Here is a 23,350-nt window from a genome sequence, read left to right as displayed (position 1 = left end):
TCAAGGAATAGGAATCTGTCTCTTAAATGAAATAAGCAATTATGACTCTGGTAATAGTAAGAGCAAGGGGATAGTCGCCAAGCCCACCCCTAAGACCGACCCGCTTGAGGTTGACCATCCCGAGGGTCAGTACAGGGCTGGCCGCTGGGAGCTCTGCCTGTGGCCGAGCAGGGCGGACCAGGCACAAAGCCGCGCCTGGGGCGGGGAGCCCATCTCCCTGGTTCCGGCCGCCGCCCGGAGCGTGCACCAAGGGCTCGGCCGCGCCGCCACCAAAGCCTGGCCTCTCCCCTTGCCTTGCCTTCTGCTCATTTTATTAAAAAGGAAGGGAAAAAAAAAAAGAGAGAAGAAAAAAAAGGAGGAAAAAAAGGAAAAATAAAAAAAGAAAATGGAAGAGCGACCTGGAGCAAACATCCCGCCCCCAGGCCCGCCTTCCGCCTCCTATTGGCCCGTCCTCCACTGACGTCACGACTAGACAGACCAATGGTGATGGTCGATACTGCGAGGTGGGCCGGGCCCGAGCGCGGAGTGGGCGGCGGGTCGGCGCAGCAGCCCCGCGGCTCCGCCACCATCGCGGAGGTGCCGCTGCTCCCACAGACGCTCGCGAGCCGCCCCCCGCGCTCCGTAGCCTCTCGCCCCGCCGGGCCTCGGTCCCCGCCTCCTTCCCCGCGCCTCGTCCCCTCACGCGCTCCCCACCTTGTTTCCGCCTCATTTTCTCTCCTAGTTGAGGGGTAGGAAAAAAAAAAAAAAACCCTACCATCCTCCGGTGGGAGCCACTCGCCCTCTGGGAAAAAAAAATCCACAAAACCAGACATGGTCCTGGGCTCCCACTGCTGAAGGCTTGGTCCACCCGAGGAGGTCGAAGTCCCGGCAGGGAAGCCCCGCAGCCCCCCGGTGTCGCATCCCCGCGGGCCGGCCTCTTCGGCCCCGCGCCCACCGCCCTCCGTCCGCCGCCGGCCCCCGCGGCCTCCCTCCCGGTCCCTGCTCTTTCCCCGGAGCCCGGCCGCCACCCCTCTCATTGATGGTGTAGCGCCCGAGGGGAAGGTAAGTGTCCAAGTTGTCAGCGCCGCGCCGCGGGCTGCCCTCCTCGGCCCCTCATTCCGGGGTCGGAGTGCTCTGGGTGGGCGGTGGGGCTCGGCCGGGAAAGCCGAGGCGGAATGCGAAGGGTGAGCGTGGAGGCGAGCCCTCGGGGAGCCATGGGCCGGACGCTGCCTTTGGTCCTGTGCGAGCCAGGTGACTACTACGTGCCTTGACCCCTGCTCTCTGTTGGCTTCTTAGGCACGCTCTGGAACTAGTCTGAGGTTAAACTGTTACACGCCACTAGCTGAGCAGCTCAACTGTGAGAGGGAAGGACCCGAAGCTGTGCATTTCTTGGATATTTGTGAATGTGGGGGTCTGGGAACTGACTCATGAAAGTCTCATTTCACATTAGGAGGAAGACTCCTCCTTTGTGTCTCTCTTCTCAGGCTCTGTGATTCCAAAATTAGGGAACCAAATACCACTTGGAGCGGCGTAGAATTCTGTCATGATTTAAGTTCTGCTGTCTGAAGGAGGGTGCCTTCTTTCTTTCTTTATATATTTTTTTAGGGTTATGGGAAGAAGGTAGTTTTACATCGAATGGGGTGTGTGTTGTGTTGAGGGAGTATTGCAGGTTTCCTTTGAAACTGTTTGCTTGAGAAGTTGTTGAAATGAAAATAAAATGATTCATTGTTGAATAGTCATTATACCCTGTCTCTTTTCCAAGGTTTGCTTACTTTTTTTTTTTTCTTTTTTGATTACAGACTTCAAACATTGATTTCAGCAAAATGTGCCCTTGAGAAACTGGGTGCTTTAAATGTTTCAGTATGTGCTGCTATTTTAAGGTGGCTCTGAAAAAGTAGTTTTGTATGAATCTTGAAATAGCCTCTGCAAAGCAATTCTTAAGACAAAACAAAACAAAACAAAACAGATTAACTAGTGAGTGTGAACCTGGTGGATTACAAAACAGACATTTAGTGCAGCTCAAATGAATAATACATCCTAGGTTTAGATTTCAAATAGCTTTTATAATTGCTTTCCATTTAAAGAGAGACCTTTTTGTCTGGTGTACACTGGTTTCTTTAGTCTCAGTCCTGATGGGGGAGGGGAGGGAGAGGATTATCTATACAATAATAAAATCATCTTTGGCGAGATATTTCCTTCCATGGATTTGCTTGCTGAGTTAATTCCACTCTAAATTACAAAACCGTTTTTGATTTTGATGGCCTAGTCTGGGTGAAAGCTTGCCTTCCAGTTCTCTCTGTTGTTGAGGTCGAAGGGAAGAGGCAGAAGCAGACACACACAGAGACACAGACACACCACACACACACACACACACACACACACACACACACACACACAACCAGGCAGAGGGCTCATTGTTCTTCCATACAGACATCCATTCTCTCTCTCCCATATTTGGGGCTAGGTTTGCACAGACAAACACAGCTCTTTTGGGGAGGGATGAGAGGAGATGGGGGATGGGAAGGTGCTTTTCTTGTTCAGTTTTCTTTCACCCATTTCACATCTGCCTTCTTTTTTCTTTTGCAACCTTGCAAGGCAGATGAGTACATGGGACACTAAAGGACACTGTGGGACGCGCTCAGAAGACTCCTGTTTCCCTCCCTGCCTTTGCAGCCCTGCTTTCTGCTGCTTGCTCTTTTCCATCTGTGTAAAGATCAACTCTGTCATGGTGGTCTTGCACTCTCTGCTTTCCATTCCTTGAGACCCCTGGCGCTGTTAGGGGCAGATTTGTTCACTTGATTTTTATTTTGCTGAGTGTGACTGGGCCTTTATAAGTAGAAATAGGTTGTCTCAGTTAAAATGATAAAGACTATTTGAGGTTAATATGTTGCAGTATTTTGTGTGTGTGTGTGTGTGTGTGTGTAAGAGAGAGAGAGGGAGAGAGAAATATTGATTTGATTGATGGTCCTTGATCCTTGACTTATCAATGTAGTTTTTCCCCTCAATAGTGTTTTAAGGAAAGATCTGGTTTTCTGGTTGGGGACTGAGGTAGAGGCCTTTTGGAATGCTGGACAGGACTGAGAGTCCACCTGGCTCAATCCTGCTCCGGGCCAAGGATGGAGGTTAATGTGAATGAATACATGTGGCTTGCAGAATAGCACCTTCTACTGGTTAATTGCTTTGACGATCCAGTGAAGAGGATGGGGGAGGGGATTAACGGCTGAGGCTTAATGATTTTCTTTTAAACACAGCCGCTGTGCCTCTCTGCAAATGCCACTTCCCCAGGCTGCTAATGCAGATGCCCTTTGACAGGCACACTTGCGTCGCAGCCTTATTATGTTATTGGCTGTGTCTTGACATTAATTTGTTCTGTTATCAGGGGTATTTTCACATTGTGACTTCCAAGGACTCCTTTGAATTGATGCTCTTTCTTTCTGTGAGAAGTGTAGTTTGTCTTAAACTAGAAAACAAAAGAGGGGCTTGTTTGCATTCCAGGTGTAGGAAACTATATACACCAGCAGCTCGTTAAGAATTTTCTTAGTATCATTAAAAAAATAAACTTACAGAAAGTCAAATCCTAGCATTAGAGATTTCCTCTGGGATTCAAACACCCACTCTGCCAAAGAGGCTGAGGAGAAATTGGGTTGAAAGTCTCACTAAAATCAGTAGTTTTGTTAGGTAGTGGTGCTGTGTTCCAGTACTGTTTTCAAAAGTCATATCAATGTTAATAAACAGGAGCCTGATAGAATGGCTTATGGCTTCAGTTTTTTTTTTTTTTTTTTTTTTTTTTTTTTTTTTTTTATAAACTGGAGGCTAGCGGAAATTAGACTGTGCATACAGACTGACACAGAAGATTGTGGACCCTCCTCAGAGTCTTCTGAATTTATGTGCAACTTCATAAATAAATCTGTTGATAAATGCCTCCCAGGAGTTTATTGTCATGGGTGCAATGACCAGTGAGAGGGGGCAAATGTCTATTCTAGACTGGTCATTCTTAAGAAAGCCATTGCTAATTCACTTTAGGTCTGAAAGCTTGTCGTGTCGCATAGTCCCTAAGGTTGAGCACCTTTACGGTGCAGCGCAAACAGTGAGCGCAGACGTATTTACTTAGTGGGAATACACCCATGGACCTTCCGGTCAGTGTAGGCTCTGTCAGGGTTTTCTTGAAAACAGACTAGAGTATCCAGAAGCCAATTTGAGCCAAAAAGGTTAACTAAATCAAGAAATAAAATATTCCAGTACTTTTTGTTGTTGCTGTTGTTTTTGGTTTTTCGAGACAGGGTTTCTCTGTATAGCCCTGGCTGTCCTGGAACTCACTCTGTAGACCAGGCTGGCCTTGAACTCAGAAATCCGCCTGCCTCTGCCTCTCAAGTGCTGGGATCAAAGGCGTGCGCCACCACACCCGGCTATATTCCAGTACTTTTTCACTTAGTGGGTAGTAAACCAAGTTTTAGAAAAAGAAGACAGTCTCCACAGCCAGGCCCTGCAGTAATACACATGATATCCAGCTGATACTGAAGAGCAGGGTCAGGGGCTGGAAGAACAGGCGTCCTGCACATGAGCTGCGCCCTCAGACTGGTGTGTGCTGACCGTCATGGATATCCTGAGCACCTACTGCTTTAGAATTGGTTTTGAATTTTTCACATCTTGTTCAAATCTCAGTAATCAGTAAAACATTTAAGCAGTAAAATAAGTTGTATATACTGAGTTCCTTTGGGAACTCTGTGCTTTCCTGCTAACTGCTTTTGGCAGCTACTTTTACAATTGATTTAAAGGTTAAGATAGCAGGAAATTCATTTTTTTAAGTGAATCGTTAGTGTAACCTAGCTGTGAACTTCATCTCCCCTTCCTCTTCTCCCTGCATACCCCTCCTCCAAATACACACAGAGGCAGAGAGAGAACACTACCCCGTTGCTCTGAATCAGTTTCTGGTAATGCTGTACTCCAGACGAGTTGATCATAGGATTTTTAACCTCCAGGAGTTTTTCTTGAATTGTGTGTAATTATTAATTATTGGCACCCTGATAGTTATTCCACAGTTGAAGCTTTGCATATTCTATTTAAGTGTGATTTTTGGCAAGCATGTTAGTTTGTGCTTAGCTTGTCTAACACGATTCTAGTGTTTTTTTTTAAGTGAGAAATGTATATTTAAATATTCCTTACAGTATTACTAAGATCGCTTGTGCCATTTCAGTGAATATCTGACTACAAATAACTCAAGCATACCCAAATATTTGCCAGCTTGGAGTTTTGGTTGGATTTTTTTTTTTTTTGGAGTCAGGGTTTGGCTATTTAGCCCACAATGATCTCAAACTCCTGGCAAGTCTGCTTCGGCCCCCTGAGTGCTGAGATTATAGGTGTGTGTTTCCATGTTGACCTGGAATTGTGACTTATATAAATAATTTGTTGGTGTGCCAAGGAATTAAGACATAATTTATGTCCTTATATTAGGTAACTAGGTCAGATAAAACTGCTAACATAAATTCCTTAAAAATTTTATTTTGGGCTGAAGAGGTGGCTCAGTGGCTAAGAATACTGGGTGCTTTTCCAGAGGATCCAGATTCAATTTCCAGTTTCCACAGGATGGCTTCCTAACATCTATAACTCCAGCTCTAGGGAATCTGACACCTTCTTCACACCCTCTTAGAACACTGCACTCAGACACACAAGGAGGCAAAACACCTAAACACTTCAATACAAAATAAAACTTAAGACATTGTTTTAAAAATTATTTTATTCAGGTGCGGTGGCACTTGCTTTTAATCCCATGCGATAGAGGCAGAGGCAGTTCGATCTCTCTGAGTCTGGTCTACATAGTGAGTTCCAGACTGGTCATGCTACATAGAGAGACTTTCTTTCAAAATAATTATCTTATTTATTAAACTGTGTGTGGGGTCATTGCAGGATACGTACTCACTTGTGTAGTCACCGTGTATGCATGTGGAGGTCAGGAACAACTTTTGGAAGTCAGTTCTTCCTGCCATGTGTGTCGTGGGGATCTGACTCACTCTGTCAGGCTTCTTGGGCAAGCAAGCTCCGTTACCAGAGGAGCCATCTTGATGAAAGCTTCTTTATGTGTGCAAGTAAAAGGGTCTGTTTGTGGCAGTGTAAAAAGAAAAATATTTTTTCTTCTTTTTGAGGCAGGGTCTTGTGTAGCCAGGCTAGTGTCCAACTCAGTATGTAGCTCAGGATGCCGAGGCACTCTTACACTTTTTTTACTTTTTAAAGATTTATTTATTCATTATATGTAAGTACACTGAAGCTGTCTTCAGACACTCGAGAAGAGAGAGTCAGATCTCATTACGAATGGTTGTGAGCCATCATGTGGTTGCCGGGAATTGAACTCAGGACCTCTGGATTTGAACTCATGACCTTTGGAAGAGCAACCACTGAGCCATCTTTCCAGCCCACTCTTACACTTTTTGTGCCAGAATTACATCATTAGATTTGTTGTAGTGATTGCTCTTTTGAGACAGGATTTCTTTGTGAAGCCCTGGCTATCCTGGAATTCACTCTGTAGTCCAGGCTGGCCTCAAACTCAGAGATCTCTATGTCTCCCAGGGGTGGGATTAAAGGTGTGTGCTACCACCTGCCTATAATTGTTTTTAATTTGGTAAAATTTGCTAATATATTAGCAACCATGAGCAATGTCTTTTCTGTGAAGTCTTTTTTTTTTGTTGGCTTTTTGAGACAGGGTTTCTCTGTACAGCCCTGGCTGTCCTGAAACTCACTTTGTAGACCAGGCTGTCTTCGAACTCAGAAATCCGCCTGCCTCTGCCTCCCAAGTGCTGGGATTAAAGGCTTGCGCCACCACACCCGGGTCCGAAATCTTTCTTTATGTGGTTACATTACAAAATAGTTATTTCTAGTTCATAAAACACTTGTTTGAGGAACCACAGTAAACTATTTGTCTTGACATTGAAGGCATGGTCATGTCCTAATTTTAAACTAGTTATTATGTGACTTTTAAGGGGTTTGGTTAGGATGTTGTAATTGCTTGGAGCATAAAACAGTCAAAGTCATTTCAAATACTGGGGAAAAGTGGAACAGAAATTTAAGCTCTTAAAGGTCAGTCCTCCCAGAAAAATAGAACTCTACGTTTAACAGTACCTCTCAGCGCTGGAATACTGTCAGGGGTGCTGAGTCTCTGAGCTTTAGCAACCTAATATGTGTTGTCTCCTTAGCAGAATCCTTTGAGCCTACTACCCTAGACAAGGGCTGGGACTAGCAGTAAGGACACCATTCTAAAGGGGACAATGTTTGTACTGTTGGCTTGAACTTACCAAAAGAGAACTTGTGAGCAAGTGTGGCCATGCAGCATTTTGAGACATTCTTTAGCTGCTGAAAACCTCTCCTGCAAAAATTTCATGCCAGCATACATTCACCACAACGTGTAGGGGCACACATTTCTTGGCACCTTTACATGTCACCCAGTCTCCCGGAGGACTGATTTCTTACATCCTTTTTTGTGTCAGGAGTGCAGTGTGTGTGTGTGTGTGTGTGTGTGTGTGTGTGTATGTATGTGTATCAGAGGCATTGTGTATAGGCAGGAATGTGAGCTTGTGTCTGCATGTATAAACTGTCTACTGCATGTATAAACTGCTTGGAGCAGCTTGGGAAACCTCCCATTGTGGTAGAACTTGGTGGTGCCTGGAAGTGTATCCACCTTAGAGCAGTTCTGATTAATGAGCAGTGGGATGTAGGTTTAAGAATGTTTCATGTGTGAAAGCATCATTTATGTGTGTTTGTGTGTGTGTGTTTGTGTGTGTATGTAATAATTTTATGTACATTGGTGTTTTGACTGCATATGTCTGTATGAGGGAGTTGGAGCCCTTGAAACAGGAGTTATAGACAGTTATGAGTTGCAATGTAGTTGCTGGGAATTGAACCTGGGTTCTTAGAAAGAGCAGCCTGTGCTTTTTACTGCTGAGCCATCTCTCCAGCCCCTATTCAGGTATATTTTAACTGGTGCCCTTAGTTCACTTTTCAGTGATGCTGGTCATAGAACCCAGGCCTTGGCTTGTGTTAAGCATGTGCTGCACTACTGAGAACCCAGGCCTTGGCTTGTGTTAAGCATGTGCTGCACTACTGAGAACCCAGGCCTTGGCTTGTGTTTAAGCATGTGCTGCACTACTGAGAACCCAGGCCTTGGCTTGTGTTAAGCATGTGCTGCACTACTGAGAACCCAGGCCTTGGCTTGTGTTTAAGCATGTGCTGCACTACTGAGAACCCAGGCCTTGGCTTGTGTTAAGCATGTGCTGCACTACTGAGAACCCAGGCCTTGGATGTATTAAGCATGTGCTCCACTACTGAGCTCCTGGAGTTACACCCAGACCCAGCGACCTCTGTTGCCTCGCTCTTCTCTCGATTTCTTTTCTGTGTGGGTCACAGAAGGATTGAAACCATGTTAACCTGCTATCCTGTTCTCTCTGACAGGGTTGCTACATAAAGCTAGCTGGTTAGGTTAGGCAGGAATAGTCCAGCTTTGATTTTTAGTGAAGGAAGTCATTTTGCTCAGAGCACTGGAGAGCCAGGGCCTTCCTCTTAATTCTTTCCCCTTAACTCAACTGTTTATCTCTGCTTCCTTTGTGTGGTGTTTCCACTTCCACTAAGGACTCTATCTATAATTAAAATTTCCCAAGAGACATCTGATAGGCCCTTAGTTATTGCTAGTGTTGGCTAAGGGGCTAGGGTCAGGCAGCCATATAAGCTTCCCTCAACCCTCCAGATGGGCTACGCTAGGTCCTCCGCTGTCTGTGTCAGCTCTGTCCGGGACATGGTAGTGAAAGTCGGTCTGTACTTATGGTCTAGGGAAAGGGATTTCTCTGGTTTTTGTTACCCACCCCCCCTTGGGTTTTCCCATCTTCATTTCTACTGACATCTAGTGTGGTTGCTGTTGGCTTTTCTAGTTTATTCTGTTTAATAGTTACTATGTTTAAGAAGTTACAAAGTCATCACTAATCACACACTATTTTTAGGTGAGGCCTTTTGCTGCGTTTGTCTTAACTTTTTTCTTTTTCTTTTTTTCTATAAATCTGTTCACCTGCATGCTTGTCTACCTACTTGCTTTTCTAAGTCAGTGTTTCCCTAACTGGACTAAAGGCATCCTATTAAACTGCAGGGTTGTAAGTATTCTGCAGTCAAATTGATTTATAATGTTAGAGTCTTAGAAATGGCATGTTAGCCGGGCGTGGTGGCGCACGCCTTTAATCCCAGCACTCGGGAGGCAGAGGCAGGCGGATTTCTGAGTTCGAGGCCAGCCTGGTCTACAAAGTGAGTGCCAGGACAGCCAGGGCTACACAGAGAAACCCTGTCTCAAAAAACCAAAAAAAAGAAATGGCATGTTGTTCAGTTGGGATTTTTTTGAGACAGGGTCTCATTTGTGTAGGCTAGGTGGGTCTCCAAACTCATCCTCTTGAGAATAGAGTTTTCCTGCCTTTTAAGAATGTGTGTAACCTTGCTGTATACTAATATTCTGTAGGACATATTCTGAGATACATATGTAAAATTTAATACTGTCTTGACCTGAGACTGGTTCTTTTTCTTCCTTAATAAAAAAGTTAGTTGTGGGGCTGGTGAGATGGCTCAGTGGGTAAGAGCACCTGACTGCTCTTCCGAAGGTCCAGATTTCAAATCCCTGCAACCACATGGTGGCTTACAACCACCCATAATGAGATCTGATGCCCTCTTCTGGGATGTCTGAAGACAGCTACAGTGTACTTACATTAAATAAATAAATAAATAAATAAATAAATCTTTAAAAAGATAGTTGTGTGTCAGCACAACTGTCATCAAGATGTCTTAGAGGATAAAAGTGCTTATAAGACTACAACTCAAGTTTAATTCGCAGGACTCATATGCTGGAAGGAGAGAACAGACTCCTGAAAGTCCTCTGACTTCTCTGTGTACTTTATGGCATAGGCTCCCCAATAATTAATTTCTTTTTCCAAGACAGGGTTCCTCTGTGTAGCCCTGGCTGTCCCTGGAACTCACTCTGTAGACCAGGCTGGCCTCCAACTCAGAGATCTGCCTGCCTCTGCCTCCTCTGAGTGCTGGAATTGAAGGAGTGCACCACCATGCCTGACTAGAAGTAAAATAAGAAACCTCTTTAAGAAACACAGAGGTTGGGGCTAGTGAGATGGCTCAGTGGGTAAGAGCACCCGACTGCTCTTCCAAAGGTCCAGAGTTCAAATCCCAGCAACCACATGGTGGCTCACAACCATCTGTAATGAGATCTGGCGCCCTCTCCTGGAGTGTCTGAAGACAGCTACAGTTTAATTACATATAATAAATAAATAAATCTTAAAAAAAAAAAAAAGAAAGAAACACAGAGGTCGTGCTTGTTACCTCTCTGCTGCCAGGCTGCTCTTACTCCTCCTCTCCAGGCGGCTTACGGACTTTAGTTCCTTCAAGGCAGACAAGGCCCTGCTCTTTCCTTCAGATCTACATGGTGTTCTTCTGTGGTTTATTTGGGCACAGCATTTGTTAGGTTTTATTTCATGTCTCAGTCTGATGAATCAAATCAGCAGTTTCCTTTTACCCCACTCTCTTTTTCTTTTTTGTTTTTTTTGTTTTTTGTTTTTTTTGAGACAGTAAGTCTATAGGCTTTATTATCAAGGTACAACCTCTCCCTGAACCCAGAGCTAGCTGATTTAGCTAGGTTAGCTTTTTATATGAGTGCTCCACCAGCTTTTTATATGAGTGCTCCACCAGCTTTTTATATGAGTGCTCCACCAGCTTTTTATATGAGTGCTCCACCAGCTTTTTATATGAGTGCTCCACCAGCTTTTTATATGAGTGCTCCACCAGCTTTTTATATGAGTGCTCCACCAGCTTTTTATATGAGTGCTGGAGGGTCAAGATGTTTTGGCTGTGCAAGCAGAGAGCTAACTCCTGTAGTTTTGATGCCCTCATGCACATACAGGCTCCTAAACACTCTTTCCTCCTCCTCCTATCTCCCTACCCCCAACAAAACCAAACCAACCGGTATGGTTTCCTCATTCCTACTTCCTAGTACCTATTCTTTTCCCCCCTGAGGGTTTTTTCTCTGTGTAGCCCTGGCTGACCTGGAATTTGCTCTGTAGACCAGACTGACTTCAAACTCAGAGATCTACCTGCCTCCGCCTCCTGCCTTAGTCGGGGTCTCTATTCCTGCACAAACATCATGACCAAGAAGCAAGTTGGGGAGGAGAGGGTTTATTCAGCTTACACTTCCACATTGCTGTTCATCACCAAGGAAGTCAGGACAGGAACTCAAGCAGGTCAGGAAGCAGGAGCTGATGCAGAGGCCACGGAGGGATGTTTCTTACTGCCTTGCTTCCCCTGGCTTGTTCAGCTTGCTCTTCTATAGAACCCAGGGCTACTAGCCCAGGGATGGCACCACTCACAATGGGCCCTCCCCCCTTGATCACTAATTGAGAAAAATGCCTTACAGCTGGATCTCATGGAGGCATTTCCTCACTTGAAGCTCCTTTCTCTGTGACAACTCCAGCCTGTGTCAAGTTGACACACAAAACCAGCCAGTATGCCGGGCAGTGGTAGTGCTCGCCTTTAATCCCAGCACTCGGGAGGCAGAGGCAGGCAGATTTCTGAGTTCGAGGCCAGCCTGGTCTACAGAGTGAGTCCCAGGACTGCCAAGGCTACACAGAGAAACCCTGTCTCGAAAACAAACAAACAAACACCCAGCCAGTATACTTCCCAAGTCCTGCTTTAAAGGCACATGTCACCACACTGGGCTCCTAGTATCCATTCTTAAGTTCTTTAACCTTCTTAGCCATTTTGTTGCTTTATGTTTTCTTAATGTTTACTTTATATTAAAAGTTGTATTTTAGCTCAGTATACATGGAGTCCTTGAATGTAGTAGACAAAGCAGGAAAATTGATGTCAGTTTGAGCACCCCCTGGTCTTCATAATGAGTTGTAAGCCAGCCAAGGCCTCCATAACAAGATCCTGCTTCAAAAAAATAAATAAATAAAAATTAAAAAAAAAAAAACAGACCAAACCAAATCAAACCAAACCCCAAACTAGGCAAAACATTGTATTTTGTGTTAAGTGTTTCCTCCCACTGGATTTAAAAGGCAGGCTTTTTTTTTTTTTTTTGTCAGTCTCCAGACTCATATTTAAAATTAGGTGTATTCTAGAATTGTTTGAATCAAGAATGGGAAAAATGCTGTCAATTGAGCTACATTAGACCCCTCTAATTTAGTGGTGTGCACATACAGAGCTCTGTGTGCCTTTTCATCATGCAATATGGTCCATCTATTTTGGCTGCCTTCCTTTCTTAGCTCTACATTTCCTTAAAAACATCTTTGAGGACAGATCTTAAAAGCAAATTATTTTCTCCTAAAGGAACATTGTTATAGGCAGTATTTTGCTTAATGATGTAGTATGAACAATCTTAGTCATAGCCAACAGCACAGGAGAAACTGATGCTGTCATGGGCCTCTAGTCAAGACAGTCAATCTGTGTTCTAATTCCAGCAAGTAGGTGGGACCATTTTTAATCTTTGTTTGTAATATGTATCATATACCAAAATATTATTCCATTTCATCATTTTCACCAAAAAATGTGTTAACTTCACTTAAATTTCCTGTGTTTGTTTGTGGTTATGGATGGGGGGTTGGGTATATTGCATATGTGTTTCTGTATGGAGGCTGGAGCTTAACCGGGGTGTTGTTCACTATTTTTCTTTTTTTCTTTTTCTTTTTTTAAAAAAGATTTATTTATTTTATTTATGTGAGTACATTGTAGCTTTCTTCAGACACACCAGAAGAGGGCATTGGATCCTATTACAGATGCTGTGAGCCACCGTGTGGTTGCTGGGAATTGATCTCAGGACAGCAGTCAGTGCTCTGAACCACTGAGCCTTCTCTCCAGTCCTTTATTTTTACTCATTCATTCATTCATTCATTCATTCATTCTGTGTGTGTGTGTAGGTGAGTGCATGGCATGATGGCTGTGTGTAAGTTAGAGTCGGGTTTCCTTCCTCCACGTGGGATCCATGGATCGGACTCGGTCTGTCAGCTTGGGTGGGCTCTCTCACTGACCCCCACGCTATTTTCTTTTCCTCTTGATGCAAGGTCTTACTGTGTAATTATGTCTGGCCTGCTTGTCTCCCAAGCGCCAGTGTAGCTCATCTGTGCTTGTGCCTGCAGACATCAGAAGAGGACATTGGACTCACTGGACGATAGCTGGGAGCCGCCTGCTGTAGGGGCTTGGAAGGGGAGCAGCAAGCACCCAGCTGAGCCATCTTTCCAGCCCTGTGAGAATGTTAAGGTCTTTATGGGCCCTTTAAAAGTTTTGACATTGGGGAGGCAGAGGCAGGCAGATTTCTGAGTTCGAGGCCAGCCTGGTCTACAGAGTGAGTTCCAGGACAGCCAGGGCTACACAGAGAAACCCTGTGTCTAGAAAACCAAAACCAGCCGGGCGTGGTGGCGCAGGCCTTTAATCTCAGCACTTGGGAGGCAGAGGCAGGCGGATTTCTGAGTTCGAGGCCAGCCTGGTCTATAGAGTGAGTTCCAGGACAGCCAGGGCTACACAGAGAAACCTTGTGATGAATCTGTGAACTCAAGGCCAGCCTGCTCTACATAGTAAGTTCTAGACAAGCTATAGTTACACAGAGAGATAGGCCTTCTAGAGGTCCTGATTTCAATTCCAGGCACCAGTCTGGTGGCTCATAACTATTTGTAACTCTTGTTTCAGGGGATTTGATGCCCTCTTCTTGCCTTCTTGGGCACAAGGTATAAACATGGTACACAGACATATACAGGCAAAACACTCAATACAGATAAAATACAAAATTTAAAAAGTTAAAAAATAAGGAACTGGTCATAGTAGTTCCCTTTGTAGCAAGCAGTGTCTATAGGGGAGGGAACAGAAAGGGAGGGTCCCTAACCTTTCATACTTATGTATTATGCCACATGTAACCATGAGCTAATTAAATACATTATATAAACCTGTCCTTTAATTTTTCTTGGTTAGGTTTTTGCTCTTCCCTTTTTATAAGCTTTAGTGACATAAGACTTTTAATTTCTGTATGAAATGGTGCCTACGAAATAACCAAGACACAAATTGCGCCCTTTGCAGCTGTTCCTATGATGACTTTCTCCTTAGTGGAAAGATACAACTTCCATACAATTGGATCTTCGTGAGGAAGTCACCGTGAGAGGTGGTGATGCTGTGGTTTAGGGAAGAGAGTGATCTCTGGCTGGAGGAGTCAGGGAGGATTTGGTGTGGGAGGCTGTGTTTAACCTGTGTACTGAGGCATCGGCAGTATTTGGACATGTGGTAAGTAGCTAAGAGGATTTTAGGCAGGAAATTGCATGGAGCAAAGCACAGAGGCCAGAATTCAGGGGCATGCTGAGTACTTTGGCTGCTTCTATGATGAGGATTATCAAATTGTGTTTCGATTTTTTTTTTTTTCCCTCTCTTCCATCTCTCATCTTAAATTCTTTTAAAATGTCCTGTAGTAGATTCAGGCAGCCATAGATCTTTCAACCCAGATAATTTGTATTTGAAGCTGTGGCTTCTTGCTGGTCAAACCAAGTTGGAAGCCTGTGGGAAAAGAAGTGCTTGGGCTGACTTCTCAAAGAAGTGTCCACTGGTCTGTTGGCCAGGACTTAGCGCACCAGAAGGGACAGTTGGATTCACAGCGAGGATCACTTGTCTTAATAACTTCACGTTTCCCAATTACGTACAAATTATGGTTATAAGATATGTATTCATTATAATCATACTGATATAATTAAAAATAGGTGTGTTCATTCCTGGAAAACTGTTCAGATGTTTTTTGTGCATATTTAAACATATTAGCTTTGATTTTTGCCTTTCTTTTAATGTATTTCTGTTAGGTTGATGTTTTTGTTTTTGTTTGGTACTGGGTGTGCCACATAATGCCTCATGGATATTAGGCAAGCACTTTACCAATGGTACTACATCCCTAGCCCCATTTAATATTTCAAGTACATATATTCCAATTCAGTTCTTATAATTATATTTCATGTAAGTTTTGATTTTTAAATAATTTCATTTGTATGCTTGTATACATTGATGGATATAGAAAATGCTATTGTTTTTTCTTTTACTGTCCTCTTGTCTGTATTATTATACACTGTTTATAGGAACAATTTTCAGGTATTTTTCTTGAATTAATAAATGTGCATTTTTGTTCCAAAACCTGCTACTAAGGTAGGAATAGTAATATGTTTCTGTAATCCTAGCATTCAAGAGGCAGAGAGGGAGGCAGAGAGGGAGGCAGAGAGGGAGGTAGAGAGAGAGGCAGAGAGGGAGGCAGAGAATTATTGCTAACTTGAGGTTAGCCTTGTCTATAGAAGTGAGAGTGCCAGCCCAGGCAGGGCTGCATAGAGAGATTCTGCCAGAACCCACTCACTCTGTCACAAGGTAACTCTGTAGACAAGGCTGGCCTCGAACTCAGAGAGCTGTCTGCCCCTGCCTCTTGAATGCTGCAAAAATAAATAAAATTTATTTATTTAATGTACATGAGTGCTCTGTTTTCATGCTTACCGGAAGAGGGAATCAGATTCTATTACGATGGTTGTGAGCCATATGTGGTTGCTGGGAATTGAACTCCGGACCTCTGGAAGAGCAGTCAGTGCTCTTAACCGCTGAGCCATCTCTCCACCCATGCGTGGGTGTTGTACCTACCTGTTTGTACATCACATGCATGATGTTACTTACATGATACTTACAGAGTCTAGAAGAGGGCTTTGGAGCTCTTGGAATTGGAGTTATGAATGTCTGTGAGTCACGACGTGGGATGCCCCATGTTCTCTGCAGGAACAACAAGTGTTCATATCCAATGAATACTGCACCCAAGAGACATTGTCTTAAAGCAAAAACAAACAGTGCTTCAGGGCTTGTGCCAGCATTAGAGAGGCAGAGGCAGGCTTATCTGTGAGTTGGAGGCTAGCTTGAGGTAGCCTGGTCTACATAGTGAGTTCCAGGACAGCCAGGGCTATGTAGAGAGACCCTGTCTCAACCCCCACCCCCAAAAAACACCACCAAAAGAGAAACCAGAAACCAAACCAAGCAACCAACCAATAACCCAAACCAAGACAACCAATAACCCAAACCAAGACAACCAATAACCCAAACCAAGACAACCAATAACCCAAACCAAGACAACCAATAACCCAAACCAAGACAACCAATAACCCAAACCAAGACAACCAATAACCCAAACCAAGACAACCAATAACCCAAACCAAGACAACCAATAACCCAAACCAAGACAACTCAGATAATAACAAGTAAAACCCTCTAAGCCCCACCAAACCAAATGTAAACAAAAACTCTTCTATCCTGTAAGACTTCCTTACTTTCTCACCAACCTCAAATAGTATACAGTCACCTAATTGTTAATCCCCTAGGTGAGTGCAGCATTTTATCTTAATTGATATTTTAGAACAGGAGAGAAACTGACGGTCTCCCTATGTAAGGATTTAAAGGCAAGGCCTTTGCCAGTGGAGTTACATTCTTAGCTCAGTAATAGAGCAGAGGCTTAGCACAGAGTGCTTACCTGTGAGAGCCGCTTATCTATTGTAGTGGTTCTCACCCTTCCTTACACTTCTACCTTTTAGTACAGTTCTTCATTTTGTGGTGACCCTAACCATAAAATTAGTTTCATTGCTACTTCATAACTGTAATTTTGCTATTGTTAAGAATCGAAGTGTAATATCTGATATGCAGGATGTCTTGACTATTGTAAAGGGTTGCTGAGCTTCAGAAGAGGTTGAATCGCACAGAATTGCTGATGTTTGTTTATTTAGATGGGGTTTTATGCAGCCCAGACTGACCTTGGACTTACTGTATAGCCAGACGTCTTCACTTAAGAGCTTACTGCTCCACCTCTGAGTGCAGAGTACAGGCATATTCACTGCGCTTGGCTACTTTTTTCTTAATTTTTAAAAACCACTCAAGAAATGGCTAGGGTTTTGGCTCAGTGAGTGGGCATGTACTTAGCATGTACAAGGTTCTAGGACCAATACTCAGCAGCAAAAATAAATAAGTAAAAATTTCCAACATTAAAACTCAGTATTTAGATAAAAATAACATTGAGGGGCTGGAGAGATGGCACAGCGGTTAAGAGCACTGACTGCTCTTCCAGAGGTCCTGAGTTCAAATCCCAGCAAACACATGGTGGCTCACAACCATCCATAACGAGATCTCACTCTTCTTGAGTGTCTGAAGACAGCTACAGTGTACTTACATATAATGAATAAATAAATCTTTAAAAAAAAAATTGAATGACAACTGTTAGGGTTTGAGTGTGAACTTTCCTATAGGCGCATATGTTTGAACATTTGCTCCCTACTTGGTGCACTGTTTTTGGGAGATTGTAGATCCTTTAGGGAGGTGGGACACTGCTGGAAGAAGTTGTTAAGGGGAGGCTTACTAGTTAGAGCTCTGCCTGTTTTCTGCCTGGGCTCTCCTTCCTGATCCTCTGAATGCAGCAAGCAGCTGTGTGCTCGCTCCCATCACATGGACCAGGATGGACTGTACCTTTTCCGACTGTGAGCCCAACTACATCCTCCTCTGAGTTGCTTCTTGTTAGGTGTCTGTGACAGGACCATGGGGATTTAGCCAGCACAACAGCCGCTGCCTGGTTCTACTGCACATAAACATCAGTGAGCCCATGGCCGTCTCTTTGCAGACTCATTGAGAAGAACAGCGCCAGTCGGGAGCTGAGGTGCTGAAGCCTTTTCTGGTTTTCCGGTCTGAGGCTTTCCTTGATCGGGAGGGGAGCAAGGAGGGGAGGGCAGCCAGCCTGGCTGGGTTCTGAAATGGAGTTATATGTGACAACTGCTTTGGAATCTTGAACGTGCTTTGGTACTGGATAGGGAGTGGCTGGGCTGGGATTTTTCTTTTTTTTAAATAATTTATAGTTGAAACTGATTTTCAACTGCTCGAGGTGATAGAAAGTCCTGAACTTTTTCTGAAAGTAAGGACGGTTTCTGAGATGGGAAGATTTTAAAAAATAGGGTAAGTGGTTTAAAATTATCTTTTTAAAAAAAGCACAGTGATTAAGTCCCTTGTTACTTTGGCCTTTTAATTTATTTATTTATATTAAAATTTGAGATTTCTTAGTCCTTAGTAAAATATTTGTTCTTCTGGTGAGTTGTTTAAACTGCAACAGCAGCTGTCTGCCCATGTGTGATTCCTTTGTGAGCCACACAGATATCTTGTGTGGGAAATAGTTTGTAAGTGGTTTGTCTGTTGCTGGAGTCGGCTGTATGTGTCCTCTAGCATCAGCTCCTGTGTCACAGAGTGCTCCTGCAGCTCTGCTTAACTGCTCAGTGATCCCATACAGAGGAGACTCCCCGCACTGTGTCACACGCTGATGTGAGTGCCAGGTGTAGTAGCGCACACCTTTTGTCCCAGGTCCTGGGAGACAGGCAGATAGAGTTCTGTGAATTCAAGGCTAGCCTGGTCTACATAGTGAGTTCCAAAATAGCCAGAGCTACATGGTGAGACTGTCTCCAGGAATAAAAGAAAAAAGTTGTTTGTCGAGTCCTGTCAGAAATGGTTTACTGTTAACTGATGAAAACTAAGCATCAAACCCCCTTTCCTTTGTTGGTAACTAAATATTTAGTTACCAATTCTTTTTATTAGTAAAATATCCTTAAAATTGTGTGTCTTGACATTTTTGTGTGTTTTTATTCCTTTCTACTTGTTATTTATTTTTAAAAAGGACTCTATTTTAAGATTAAGTGTGGCTGGGTGTGGTGGTGCACGCCTTTAATCCCAGCACTCGGGAGGCAGAGGCAGGTGGATTTCTGAGTTCGAGGCCAGCCTGGTCTACAGAGTGAGTACTAGGACAGCCAGGGCTACACAGAGAAACCCTGTCTTGAAAAACCAAAAAAAAAAAAAAAAAAAAAAGATTAAGTGTATGAAGTGTATGTATGGGGGTAGACGGCGTGCATGTATGTATGTGCGTGTGGCACAGCTGCCTCTGCAGGCCAGAGAGAGGCCTTGGAGCCCTGGAGCTTTTGAGCCTGTGCCACTGGGGCTGAGAATGTCTTCAGCACTTCCTGAAAAGCGGTGTGAACCTTCATGAGACCTCAGCAGCATTGTCCTTGGCCGCGGTGACAGGGAAACGGTGTGGCTTTTACTTATACCCTCTTCCACCTTAGCTCGTCATAGGAAGACTGAAGACGATTCTGACTTACTGGGCGTGATTATATAGATCATTGTGCAGTTGCGTTGCTGCAGCGTAGTCTTTAACTACATTTGTACATAACTCTGTTTGCACTTTGGAGGCTGTTCACTCACTCAGGGGTTTATCCACAAGTGAAAATAGTTGACCAAAATGAGAAGAAACTTCCAGTGTAACATGCCCATTTGAGGCTGAGATAGTATTTTGCTAGATGTGCTGTTGATTAGAGATGAGAAAAATCAGTTTTAAAAAAAATTATTAATTTTATGTATAGTGAGTGTTTTGCCTGCAAGTATGTTTGTGTATTACACGCATGTAGTGCTTTTGGAGACCAGAAGAGAGTGTTGGGTTCCCTGGAGCTGGAATACAGATGGTTGTGAGCTGCTGTGTGGGTGTTAGGAGTCAACCCTGGTTCTCTACAAGAGTGGCAAGTGCTCTTAACAACTTAGTCATCGCTCCAGCCACAAATTACTTTAAAAGCAAGCAAGTAGACAAACAAACCACTGTATATATTTATGTATTATTGAAGATTTACTGTCCTGAAGCGTGACAGCCCCTGTGCATTACAAGAAGCTTGGTAGGGGGCTAGTGAGATGGCTCAGTGGGTAAGAGCACCCGACTGCTCTTCCGAAGGTCTGAAGTTCAAATCCCAGCAGCCACATGGTGGCTTACAACCATCCGTAATGAGATCTGACTCCCTCTTCTGGAGTTTTTGAAGACCGCTACAGTGTACTTACATATAATAAAAATAAATAAATTAATTAATTAAAAAAAAAAAGAAGCGTGGTAGGCATCCTAGTGGACATGCCAGAGTCCATTTTCACCTGGGCAGGGCTTGGTGTATGGGCCTGTGCTCTGCTTTCTTAGCTGCTACATGACATGAGGACAGCAGTACATAAGTACAGGAGCGGCTGGAGAGATGGCTCGGTGACTCTAGGTGTCTTCTCTTACTGCTCTCTAGCACACTTTTTGAGGCAGGATCTCACTGAATTTGGAGCTCAGTGATTGGGTTAGACTAGCTGGTCAGCAAGCCCAGGGGTCTTCTGGTCTCTCTATTTGGTCATGTTGGGATTATAGATATGTGCCTGGCACCTGGAGATCTAAAACCATACTTCTGTGACAAGCATACTACCAAGTGACCCATCTTCTCAGATGGAATTTAAAAAATATTATTATGTATTTATTTTTCTCACATAAAGGTGCTAGGAACTGAACGTAGGTCCTCTGTGAGAAAGGTGTGAGCTCCTCTCAGCCACCTCTTGAGCTCCTGTTATCTGTTCTTATTGTGTGTTTGATCATCTGTGTCGTCATGCACATGGGGAGGCTAGAGAATAACTTTGTAAGGTTGGTTCTGTCCTTCCAACTTTAGGTTAGTTCTGGGGATCAAACTCAACTTACCAGGCTTGCTTGCATATGATATTAGGCTTATGGGCCATCTCACTAGTCTCTCCTCAGACTTCCTGGTTTTTCCCCTCATGACCAGAGAGAGATGTCAAAGGAGGCTGGGGGCAGGGTTCATATATTTCATTCGGGCCTTGAGCTTTTACTTCCATTTCCTGAGTGCTAGGGTTATATATTTACACCTCCCCCATACTTTCAGTTTATGTGGTACTAGGAATTGGATCCAGGGTTTTCTTTAAACCTAGACAACCACTCTAGTCCAACTGAGCTATATAATACAACCTCTTCTTTTTTGTTTTTTGTTTTTTGTTTTTTGTTTTTTGTTTTTGTTTTTCGAGACAGGGTTTCTCTGTGTAGCCCTGGCTATCCTGGAACTCACTCTGTAGACCAGGCTGGCCTCGAACTCAGAAATCCGCCTGCCTCTGCCTCCCAAGTGCTGGGATTAAAGGCGTGTGTCACCACCTCCCGGCACAACCCCTTCTTTTTGAGACCATGTTTCATGTACTCCATGATGACTTTGAACTAGGGATCTTCTTTTTTTTTTTTTTTTTTTTTTTGGTTTTTCGAGACAGGGTTTCTCTGTATAGCTCTGGCTGTCCTGGAACTCACTTTGTAGACCAGGCTGGCCTCGAACTCAGAAATCCGCCTGCCTCTGCCTCCCGAGTGCTGGGATTAAAGGCGTGCGCCACCACGCCCGGCTGAACTAGGGATCTTCTTGGCTTTAGTTCTCTCTCTGTGATTATAGATGCCTCCCACCATGGCTGACTTTCTAAAAGGTATCTTATTCCCAGCATGCATGTGGCTCTGGTTTCAATGTCCAGAGGAAAAGCAAAGCAGTTTAGGAGAGTGATGAAGCCTTTTCTGTCTCTGCCGACATCTCCAGGTATGGTTCTAGTCCCAGAACTCTGTAACGGTGTTGCTTGTGGAGAAATATGGTGGGAGATGGCGGTATTAATAGATTGAACTAAAAATGGGAATAGGTAAAAATTCTTCTTGTTGCCTCAGTTAGGCTCATACAAATACAGAGAGAGCTAGAGGTAACCGGTAGCTGAAAGACTTTGGGTTTGAGGTTCAGTGAGGACACTGAGGCATACTGGTATTTGGATAAGAGACTTACTAAAGGAGCTATTAGCTCCATAGATCTTTAGAAGGCACCATGGTGGGGTTCTGAGGAGAGATCAGGTCTACATGGCAATGAGGACTCTTTTCTGTACCACATGATTGGTCCATGCTATACACTTGCAGTCAGGCTGTCTCTGACTTCAGATTGGCAGGGGAGAAAGCCTTTAAGCCTGGGGTCTGAGTGTATCTGTAAGGGTGGGGAGAGCAAGAGTCTGGAGAACAAGGTACTCCTGCCTTACAACAACATGGCTCTGGAGAGATTACAGACTCCCCACTCTAGTCAAGCCTGAAAAAGGAAACACAGAAGGCCCTCCCCCTCCCTCCTTTTCCTTCTGGGAGTCAAGAGTCAGGATTATTTGTAATTCAAGTACCTACTGGATCCTTAATTGTGTGTGTGTGTGTGTGTGTGTGTGTATGTATGTATATGTATGTATATATATGAGACAGGGTTTCTCTGTGTAGCCCTGGCTGTCCTGGAACTCATTCAGTAGACCAGGCTGGCCTGGAACTCAGAGATCAATCTGCCTCTGCCACCCAAATGCTAGGATAAAAGTGTGTGTCACCACCACCCAGCTTAAATTTTATTTTATTTAAATAATTTATTTACTGCTTTGAACGGCCCTGAGTTGGGGAGGAATTGCCTGGTTAATTGCTAGTTCTTACGAGGTACCCTTGTACATCTTTTTACTTTAGTTTAGAATGTTTGGGTAGTGTCTCTCTTCTGATTTAAGTGAGCGTATTTTATCACTCTTTAGAAGAGTGAGTGTGAGTGCTCATAAACTCCTCATACCTGCAAGTCCTTTTTTGCCTACATCTTGTTTGTACAAGTTTCCAGGATGCTGGTTGCCAGCCTTGCTGGTGTGAGAGTGACTTTGAAACCCAAGGCATCCTTTGAGGTGATCAAGTGACTGTGGAGGATGGAAATGTGAAGGCTGCAAAACATTTACAGAGTACCACATGCTGTCTGTGTTGTAGCTGCTCAGCTCTGAGCCTTTGGGATTCTCCAGCTTTTGATGCAGCTGTCATGACTGCGGGCCCTGTCCCTGACTGTGCTTCTCACCATCGTGGTTCACTTTACGCTCCTGTATAAAAATAGATCCTTGCTTTTTTATGTTCTCACCCTTCACAGCTTCTTCAGACCCTTTTAAATTTGAGGCAGATGCTTGGTGTAAGACACCACTAAAAAGCAGTTGATGTCTAGAGGGAGCGCTGATGGCCTGAATGTTGCTAAAGCAAAGGACAGATGAGTTTGACCTATTTGCACTCAGTATCTGAAGGAAGATGGAAGATGCCTGTTTCCTTTAGCAGAAACTTGAGTGACACGAAGTTGTACCACCTACTTTCTGAGGTTTTCTGTTCTGTGTAGTGAAGGTTGTCTTCTGGCAGGTGATTGTTTGGATGTAACAATGTATTTACTACTGAAGCCACATCACAGTCATCATGGAATCTCTTTTTACAGAGTTGATTGTGGAACACTTTAACCTCCTGCCTATGGTGTAACTGAAAAAGCAGTGGTAGCCATGGGACGTCATTGTTCACAGAAAGTCCTGCTGGTCTCTTGAAATAGAGGTCAGTGCTTAGAATTTTTGGTTTGAGTGATCAGTATAAGAAGGGTCTGTAAATTGGGTAGTGGTGGTGGCGCACGCCATTAATCCCAGCACTTGGGAGACAGAG

The 23,350-nt window shown here is 44.0% G+C and overlaps 1 protein-coding gene across 1 annotated transcript in view; it reads left to right on the top strand.

The window, feature by feature from the left end:
• Nucleotides 1–576: 576 nt before the first annotated feature.
• Nucleotides 577–23,350, top strand: part of Rere (arginine-glutamic acid dipeptide repeats) — a 350,306-nt gene continuing 327,532 nt past the window's right edge. Inside the window, exon 1 of the mRNA XM_029475940.2 lies at nucleotides 577–1,041. The gene's annotated coding sequence lies outside the window, so the exon portion shown is untranslated. The remainder of the gene's footprint in view (nucleotides 1,042–23,350) is intronic.

Source organism: Mus caroli, unplaced genomic scaffold (genome assembly GCF_978045245.1).
Source record: "Mus caroli unplaced genomic scaffold, Mus_caroli_1 scaffold_6, whole genome shotgun sequence".
Classification (NCBI taxonomy): Eukaryota; Metazoa; Chordata; class Mammalia; order Rodentia; family Muridae; genus Mus; species Mus caroli.
The sequence above is the reverse complement of the archived record's forward strand: the minus strand, read 5'-3'. Positions and strand labels throughout refer to the sequence as shown.